The sequence below is a fragment of the Cucurbita maxima genome, unplaced genomic scaffold (genome assembly GCF_002738345.1).
Source record: "Cucurbita maxima cultivar Rimu unplaced genomic scaffold, Cmax_1.0 Cma_Scf00067, whole genome shotgun sequence".
NCBI lineage: Eukaryota > Viridiplantae > Streptophyta > Magnoliopsida > Cucurbitales > Cucurbitaceae > Cucurbita > Cucurbita maxima.
In genome coordinates this window covers 189,841-200,620 of record NW_019272083.1, presented here as the reverse complement: position 1 = coordinate 200,620, position 10,780 = coordinate 189,841, and positions in this window count along the sequence as shown.

The following is a 10,780-nucleotide window of genomic DNA, read 5'->3' as shown; positions in this document are numbered from 1 at the left end:
AAAAAAAAAAAAAAAAAAAAAAAAAATCAACCATAAAATTTTAAGACTCAGAATTAGTTGATGTCATTCAAATTGAACAAACATCATATCACTTTCATTTAATGGTTCAAATTTATAATTTGGATTCAATATTTGATGACTCGAACATTTCCCTACATCTCCGGTGACATAATCGTATTGTTTCTTGCTTCTATGAGTGAAGACTATCCTCACAAACAAACACAATTTTTTTTCAGCAAGATTTATCCTTACTCACATGCATTTTAAGAAAATTTTCGAAAGGTCACAACATAGAATTGCGCCAAACAAAACATGTTTAATCATGAAGTTCCTATGATTGAGAAACCGAAAGGAAGGTGCACATTGTTAATATAGATAGTAACTTTAATTTCTTTTTAGACTTTCTTAGTCTTCTTATTCATGCTATCCTCAACATCGCTCTCATCGGATATGTTTCAATTCATTCATGCACCCGTCTTTTACTCGGGTGTCACATTGTGAGATTTCACATCAGTTAAAGAGGAAAATGAAGCATTCCTTATAAGAGTGTGGAACCTCTCCCTAATAGACGCGTTTTAAAATCGTGAGGATAACGGTGATGCGTAATTGGTCAAAGCAGACAATATTTGCTAGCGGTGGGCTTGAGCTGTTACACACATGCACACCAACTTCCACCTTGGTTCGTCCCCCAACCACATCTTACTAGGAGAGGTATCGCTATGGTATCATTTATAATGACCCATTCTCTAGATCCACATCAGGATTTATAATCTGGATTCGACAATGGATGACCCTAACATTCCCTTACATCACTTGCGACATGGTCATGTTATTTACTCCACATTTTTTAAGAGTGAAGACTATCTCCACAGACAAGCACAAGCTCTTCCAGCATGCTTAAGGGAAAGACCTAATGAAAATGAGGTAGAACAAGTTGTATGTTAAGTTCTCCAAGTGCAAATTTTGATTATGTCAGATCTCGTTCTTAAGACACGTGGTACTGAAGGATGGAGTTTTGGTAGACATTACTAAGGTAAAAGTTGTCACCAAGTGGAATCACCCAACTACCATTACTAAGGTATGCAATTTCCTAAGGTTGGCAAGATACTATTAGCGTCTTGTTCAGAATTTTGCTAAAATAGCTTCACCGCTCACACAGTTGACCAAGTAGGGCACCCTGTTTATATGGAGTAATGCGTGTGAAACGAGCTTTCAAGATTTAAAACAAAGGTTAGTGTCATACTCAATTCTCATCGTCCAGAGAGCTCATAAGGATATGTCAATTATACCGATGACCCTAGGAAAGGGCTAGGATGTGTACTAATGCAACATGAAAAAGTTATTACTTATGCATCCAATCATTTGAAGGACTATGAGAAAAATTAACCCACTCATGATTTAGAGAAAGCTGTGGTGGTGTTTGCACTTAGAATCTGGTGACACTACCTGTCTCGAGAAAAAGACTTAGATCTATATTGACCACAAGAAATTTAAGTATTTCTTGATCCAAAAGGAATTGAACATGAGACAAAAGAGGTGGCTAGAGTTGATAAAGGATTATAATATAAACATTCAATACCATTCAGAAAAATTAAATGTAGTCGTCGATGTCTAAAGCTGAAAGACAACCCACTCCTCGACTATGATTACTAGAGAGTCACGAGTGTAGGCCGATTTTGAGCAAGCAGGAATAATAGTAGTAGTGGAGGGAGTTGTTGCACAGTCGGTCTGATTCACAATCCAACCTATAGTCTAACCGTGGATTATTGATTTCCAATAGAGGAACCCCAGGTTAGATAAGATTTTGAAACAGTTAATAGTGGGGCCAACATACGGTTTCTCCAATCGATAGATGGTGGGCTATTGTGCCATGGGTGATATTGTATACCTCATGTCCTACCTTTCCAACCCTTATGGAGTTGTTTGTAACATTTTTTGGAGCATTTAAGGTTAGTATGATCTATATTTGTTCCATTTAAATTATTTTGAGCTAAAAATTGTGGTTGTTTGATACTTTTAGCTAAAATAAGTTCGTTCTTTAGGTCAACTTTAGGAATATTTAGTGACACCGTCTTAGACCAACCATGTAAGTGACTCTACTGTTTGTTTGATAGCACGAATTATATGATATATGATGACATGTGTTCCGTGGCTTCTAGACATGCATAATTATGATTGTTATGCTATGTTGTGCTATATTATATTGTCACGCTATGTGGTGTTATGTCATGTTTATAAGCTATGCTATAGAGTGATTATGACATGCTATAGAACTCTGTTATGATGTTGATGATCGATGATGCTTAAACCTCCATATCCCAAGTCATTTATGAAAGATTGGATAGGAATTATGAATGCATGATTCTTAGACCCGTTATTTTATAAATGAATGGAGGTTTGACTTGCATCATAAATTTATGCCATGATTTTAAGCTATAGAGACTTCATGCATTTTTGTGTGTCATATGCATCGGGATACTTTCGCATTATGATTAGTATGAACATGTAATTACGACATTTATGTTCACGAGGATGTTATGCGGATCCTTTTCCTAGATAGTGTTCGGTTGTCCATTAACGAGTGCTAGCCCGACGAATCAGGCCCAGGTGGTACTCCAGCCCGCATGATAAGCCAAGCTGCGCTTACGTAAGTCATGTGTGAGGAAGTACTACACATCCAATCTGCCCATAGTGGAAAACTACCTAAGGCCATGTCATGTTATTTTTAAAAGGATATACCCCATCATATATCGCATGTGTTTGCATTTTCCAACCTCAACAGTAGAATTACTTACTAAATATTTTTTAAAATACCCAAACCATGAGCCATTCTTTTTTTTCATGTAAAAGTAAAGTAACCATATATAGATGACGACGTCATGATGAAGGCCATAAAACTAGTGTTATTGTAGTCATATTTATGTCTGTTTAACAGCCTTTAGGTTAGTTCATGGCTTTATTTTTTTTATTTAATTTATGAATTTATTTTCCACCTTTGCTATATCTACGTTATTTTAAGGTAGTTGTTTTGAAGGTTAAGTCCACCATCTATCTTATGAAATATTTTAAAGGATGTTTCCCACCACATTAGTCACATCATGACTAAAGTCATGTATGTAATGGCGATCCTGTTTTTAATAAGAAAATAGAGACGCCATACGTAGAGAAAAATAAAGGACTAACAGACCACCAAAAGTAACTCATTTTATTAATTGGCACTTGAAGAAGTTAACGCATATGAGAATTGATAACAATTTTTTAAATGTAAGGTCTAAGATATTCACTTACAAAAGTTTATTGAGTTTGATAACAACTCTATTTTTGCTACTAAAATAGCGATACACTACATGTGGACATATCTAACATGTGAAGGAATTCGTTTAGAAATATTCACATGTAAACAGTGAGATAGACTTGAACGCTCGCAAAATTCACTTAAGATAAAAGTAAACATCAATGGATAGCGAAAATAAAATAACAATAATTTCAAAATAATGAAAACGCCTTAACCTAACCTAAGGGCTACAACTTGAATACAAAATGCAACTATCCTCATTATGTTTTTGGGGCCAATATAGTGACGTCACATCTATACATAAGTGTCTTATCTTCACCTGAAAAAATAGTATGAAGTTTGAGTATTTAAAAAATATTGATAAGTAGTCCCACTATTGAGCTTATAAAATGCAATCACATGCAATCATTGTATGATCTATTCTTTCGTAGAACATCATGACCTTGACTTCTATTTTCCATTTAAGACAAAAATGGATGTGTAGTACTTTCCTACACATGGTCCATGCATGCGCATATGAACCCACCAAGCAGACTTATATACATACACCCTAGGCCTACCTTTCGGGCTAGGATACACTCACGCTGTCGGAAGTCAAGGAGGGAAAGAATTGTGCATAATATCTTGATGTACATTATATCGTAGTGGACACATCCATACTAACTATAACGAGAAAGTATCTTAATGGAAATGACATTTAAGATGCATGAGGTACTCATCTCTTTAAATCCTAGCATATACTTATGATGCAGACTCATACCTCTATTATTTTCATGACATGGCGTCACTATGAGATATACATATGTAGTACTTGTCATATCTTTCATGATTAATATACCTGGCTTACTAATGTCTCATAGACACAAAGTGAACATGTTAACATAGTTTACATAGCGTGACATATGGAGCTTCATCCACCATACAACATTGATATCACAACATAGCTCTATAACATAGCATAATCATCTCATAGTATAACTTATAACATAGCACACCTTGCATCATAGCATAACTTATATCATTCCGTAAACATAACATAAACGTCAAATAATCATAAAATATGGCACGAATAGGGGCCACATAACACATGTCATTCATATATCATACAAGTCATCCAACAAAATCAGTAGTAAATCCACTTATTTGATTGACCTAAGTTGAAGTTAGTACACTCTCTTCATGCTAGCTTAAAGTTGCTCATTGAAATCCAATTCCATTGAAAGAGCCCACAATCATAATTAAAATTCTATTATAGAAATTGATTTAAATAATTGCATAATTTAAATTGGCTAAATAATAATCATACTGATCTCAAGCGCCTTAAAAAATTAACATAAACGACTCCCAACGAGTCGAAAATGTAAGAAAGAGTTCGAACATATTAGCCCAAATTAAACTAGACACTATAAAAATATGATTCTCTAAATGGGATGAAAGCGAGCCATGATTGTGACTAAGGCAAGGAACCACCCAACTCTAACTTTTCTTATTTTTATTAATTAATATATTATTTATTTCTTTTTCTAATTTTTGGTTATTATAAGTTTAATTGATATCGATGAATTTTCAAACAATGATCATCCAAACAATGAAATTTGAATGATTGAGAGACAAAAAAAAAAAAAAAATTAAAATTTTGAAAACATAGAACCAAATTGAAACTACATAGTGTGAATTAAAAATAGTATTAAACTATTTTTCATAATTTATTTTTCTAAACTAAATGAAAACTACACGTTATACAGATATATTATCCTTCTTTTGGGTCCATAATTTGTCGGGCAAGGATTATATATGGCTATAATTAGAGGCAACTAAACAATGTTGACGTTGAAGAAATGTTTTGGTATTGGAGTAAATGTTGTAATTGAAGGCAAATGATAGGATAGCATAGCATGAATTCCCTTCCCCATGTGGTCTCTCAACCCCTTTTCATTGCCAACTTACACTATCATTTGACAGACAATGCTATGTTATATTTATATCTAACTCCCTTTTGGTGCCCCAAGTGGGTGTTCTTAATGCACCATTTCTCTTCCTTGACATTGACAATTCATCTTTCTTGCTACCATCATTTTTGGCCTATTCCCTTTCTCATTTTCTTATCAATTCATTGGATAAATCCTTAAAATATTACCCAAATTTTGGAATTAGAATATCTACAACTTATGGAGGATAATAAAAGTTCCAATGTGGGTATCTTAGGTAAAGTTTCAAACTTGAGCATTTCCTTCTTTCTTTTTCTTTGCCTAAGAAAGGATAACATTTTGGGTCACTCTTCCTATTTTAGTTCTCTACCATTGTGAAACTTTTAAGACACTTAAAAATTTCAACTTTAAAAGTTAGACCCACTTACCAAATGTTTTTCGGATTAATTAGGTGAATATATCATTCGAACACTAAAGTTACACAAATGTCAATATTTCGAAAAAAAGAAAAAAAGAAAAAAAAGCTTTATCCGAACTTAGCAAAAGATTGAATTTGCATATGTTCATTGTATTTTATTTTATTTAAAGTTGGGAATAAAGATAGGAAAAATAATTTGAGATATTTAGATTTGAAAAAAAATATCTCAAAATCTCTCCCTAAATAATGTTCTCTACAACGTTCAAAGTCCAAAGTCCAAACAAGTAGCTATAGTATCATGAGTATGTTAAGAATGATTGATTTTAAAGATAAACTCTAATAGTTTTGGTTTTGATTTTCTAAAAGATCTTATAACAATAGAGATGTTGTTACATGCCTATAAAATCATCATCTTACCTTTAATTAGTTAATATGAGATTACTCTTCTTGATAATCCTTTTAGATTTGAGTTTTTAAGCATTTTGAGACATCAACAGGGTGTGATTTTAAACAGATACCAACTTCGATCAAGTAGAAAAGCAACTAACAACCATTAACGTTTTGATGTAAAACAACAACTAATAATGATATATTTCCCTTAAACGATGATATATTTCTTTCAAATGAGGAAAAAATATTAGGTTGGTGGCAAATGATCATATTTGTATAGCAAGGCAAAGAAGGTGAAATATATATGGGGTTATTTCAAATAAATGATTGTTCAAGCATACTTGGGTTTTGTTTTCAAAGTTCTGAACGATGCCTGACCACTTGAGAGCAACTAGAACGATATTAGTAGTTTTATTATTATTACTATTATTATTATTTTAAAGAATATGTTAAGATGAAATCGTTTTGGTTCCCTAGGGTCCTAGAGCTGTAAATGATGTCACCCTGGATATCCTGGTGAAATTGGACTTAAAAACTTGTCCACACTCTCATTGGACGCTTCTTACATTTTATACAACCAGTGCTACCCCATGCTTAAAATCTGTACTCTGATTCAAACTCCTGAAACGAAAATGATTGCAGCGTGGCGTTTTGATCCTCACAAATGCAATAATGAAGGTTGGATTTGACCCAGGATCGGAATGTGTCGAAAAAAGTACAAAGCAAACCAAAAAACTTAAGGGGAGAGAGAGATTTTTGAAAACCTTAAGCAATTAGATTTTTAATTCTCTTTGTTATTTGTTATTGTGTTGTTGGGAAGAAATAGTACTCTTCATGAGTATTTAAAGGGAAAGAAAACATAACTTGTTTTCTAAACTTTCTCCTCAAGTTAAGAACTACTAGAGATCTTCTTAATTAAAGCATACAACTTAGTTCACTTGGTCCACAATTTGGCAACTACTACCAATTCTCCTATAATTGCTTCATAAGTTATAACTTATTGCACTAAGTCTACTAATAATTCTCTTAAAGTTGCTCAATAAGTTAGTGACTTATTCTACTAAATTCATGTTTATAAGCTCACAATCTCCTCCATAACTTGACTTTGTTTGAGATTCTTCACTCCCAACAATTCCCGCATCTTTGCAAACTTAACCCTTGCTAGGGCCTTGGTTAAAATATCCACTCGTTGCTCTCTAGTGCATACAAACTCCACAAAGATTTGTCTCTTCTCAACACACTCACGGATGAAGTGGAAGCAAGTGTCAATATGTTTGCTATGTTCGTGAAATACTAGATTCTTCATCAGTGCAATTGCAGATTTGTTGTCGACCTAGAGAGTTACCGGCTTTAGTTCACTTCTAGTCACTTCGGTCAACAAATTTCTCAGCCACAATGCTTGGCACGACGCTGCAGTTGCTGCCATGAACTCGGCCTCACAGGAAGATAGTGCCACAATTCGCGTCTTTTGAGATTTCCAAGAGATCAAATTTTCGTTGAGATAAAACGTCATTCTTGTGGTGCTTTTTCTATTGCCAATGTCTCTAGCTAAATCACTATCGGTAAAAACAACTAGTTCTTTAGGGTCTCGCCCTCTTTGATACTTCAACCTGTAGCTTTTGGTTCCCTTCACATAGCAAAAAATGTGCTTAATCGCTTGATGATGCATCATAGTGGGTTTTTCCTTGTACCTACTCATTATTCCAACAACATATGGTGTTAGATAAAACCTGGGTTTTTTTTTTTTTTTTCAGTTGTTCCTTATTTAGATTCACACGATTTCAGAATACCTCCATTTGACCATTTGACAAAACACGTCGAATGGATCACCAGAGTTTTAGACGAAAATTTTGTAGGGAGTGGCACAGATTTAGTTGGCCACTCTCCGGCCATTTTTAGGATTATTTATATTTAAATAGGAAATCGGTTCAGAATATGAAACCACCTGATTTTTAAACGCAGTCAAAATTTCATCATTCTCTCTCTTTTATTTTAAGCATTTTTCTTCTAACAACCTCCCGTCGACGATTTCCTCTCACCGAATTTCTCTGACTGATTATCGAAAAACAACACGCGGTATCAAAGCCAGGTTGAAGCCATCGGTGTATATCATTGCAGAGAAGCCAATCTATCAACAAACAAGTTGAATAGCTCAAGTGGTTAGAGCGTCGACCTAGTAACACACAGGTCTCAGGTTGAAGTAGAAGAAAATGCAAAGTGTAAAAAACACACATCATGGGGACCATCTCGGGCAGGCTCACTCACTCCTCCATGCTGCTGCCATGTGCCGACAACATCTCCATCACCCCCACGAAGAGGCCACCGACGTTGTGATGATGGGCGTTGAGTTATCATTGAGCGGGGGGTGATTAGGTAGGTAGGTAGAAACGTCTTGTTGTTTGCCAGCAAGGAGGGAGGCGAGCACTTGTGAGTTGGGGTCAACTCGATGAGACAGGCTGCTTGGTGCCCCCAGATTGCAGTCCGTGGTGTTGCGAATTCCACTGGTTTAGGGGTTGCACCTGCTGGCGGCGATGAACGACGGCTACTGATGCTGGATCATATAGTCTGTATGCCTTGCTCCCAGGTTCATAGCCGATGAAGACGACCTTCAGCCCCTTGGGAGCGAATGATGTACTGCTGGTTTTTTGGTTGTACCAGGCCTCATATGGCGTTTTCCCGGCTGTCACCAACAATGACCTCGCTGTCCCGACGATGGTCTAATTTCGGCGCTCCACCACTCCGTTCTGTTGGGGGGAGTAGGGCGTCGTTAGGTGCCGTTGTATGTTGATCTCGTCACAGTACTTATCGAAACTTGCCGAGGTGAACTCTCCGCCTCGGTCTGTGCGCAGTTTCACCGGGTACAGTTTCATAACGGCGTCGTTGTGTGCCGATCTCGTCACAGTACTTACCGAAACTTGCCGAGGTGAACTCTCCGCCTCGGTCTGTGCGCAGCACTCGCATCTTCTTCTTACATTTGGCCTCCGCTCGCGCTTTAATGCACTTAATCGCCTCTGCCGCCTCACTTTTCACTTGCAGCAGGGTCAGCCACATGAAGCGGCTTTTGTCATCGACTAACAGAAGGAAGAGACTCTTACCGCCTGGGGTCGCCAGCTTGACGGGCCCGCAAATATCGCCGTGTACAAGCTCCAACGGCTCATCGGCTCGGTAGGATGTTCGAGACGGAAAGGTTGTGCGCCTCTATTTGCCGATGAGGCACCCGTCGCACAGCTTGTTCACGCCTTTGATTGCTGGCAAACCGTGCACCAACTCCTTCTTCTGTAGCTTTTCTAGAGCAGGAAAGTTTAAGTGCCCGTACCTCTAAATCCAAGATGTAAAGACGGTTTGTCGTGCACCTTGCCTGCGTGAGCAGCCGTCGTTGATTATCGCAGATTTTAAGTAGTCCGCGCTCGATGGAAATGAAGCAGCCGTCGTTGATTACCGCAGCATTGTCGGGAGTCTGCGCTATCTGGTAAACTCTCATCCTGATCATGTTTATTATGTTGGATATGTGAGCCGGTTTATGGAAGCACCTAGGGAGGAGCATCTAGTGGCTGTCAAGCGCATCCTGCGCTATGTAGTCGGAACCAGAGGCTGGGGGTGTAAGATACTGCTCAGGGAGCGGAAAGGAGAAACTCAAGCTGGTCGGCTACAGTGATAGTGACATGGCCGGTGACGTCGATGATCGTAAGAGCACTAGCGGAATGATCTACTTTCTCTCAGGCGGCGCAATTTGCTGGCAATCAACAAAACAGAAGGTAGTTGCTTTGTCTTCTTGCGAAGCAAAATACATTGTCGCTTCGATGGCAGCAACACAAGGGATCTGGCTTGCACGACTAATGGAAGAACTCATCGGGAGAGAAAGTGATCCACCAATGCTATACGTAGACAACAAAGCTACGATCTCCTTGATCAAAAATCTAGTTTTGCATGAACGAAGCAAGCACATAGAAATCAGATTCCACTACATTCGAGAATGTGCAGATCGAGGGCTCATCAAGATTGATTACATCCGAACAGAGAAACAACTTGGAGACATCTTCACCAAGTCCCTGGCGCGGGTGAAATTTGAAGAACTACGCTCAAACATCGGAGTTCAAATAATAAGGTAGATATACTACAGGTTTTAGGAGGAGATTGTTAGATAAAACCTAGGTTTTTTTTTTTTTTTAGTTGTTCCTTATTTAGATTCACACGATTTCAGAATACATCTGTTTGACCATTTGACAAAACACGTCGAATGGATCACCAGAGTTTTAGACGGAAATTTTGTAGGGAGTGGCACAGATTTAGTTGGCCACTCTCCGACCATTTGTAGGATAATTTATATTTAGATAGGAAATCTGTTCAGAATATGAAACCACATGATTTTTAAACGCAGTCAAAATTTCATCATTCTCTCTCTTTTATTTTAAGCATTTTTCTTCTAACAACCTCCCGTCGACGATTTCCTCTCACCGAATTTCTCTGGCTAATTATCGAAAAACAACATATGAAAGGTCCGGATGAGTATGAGTCAATTACCTTAGACTTTCGATGACACGCCTATACTCAGTAGAATTCACCAAGTTTCCTTTAGCATCTTTCTCGAGTTGTAATTTTGCTTCCATGGGATACTTGGTCGGGTTACACTCTGTCATCTTAAACTGTTGCAACAACTTCTTAGCATAGGCCGATTTCTTTAGCATGGTGCAATCTTTCCTTTGGTCCACTTCAATACCAAGGTAGTACATGAGTAACTCGAGATCAATC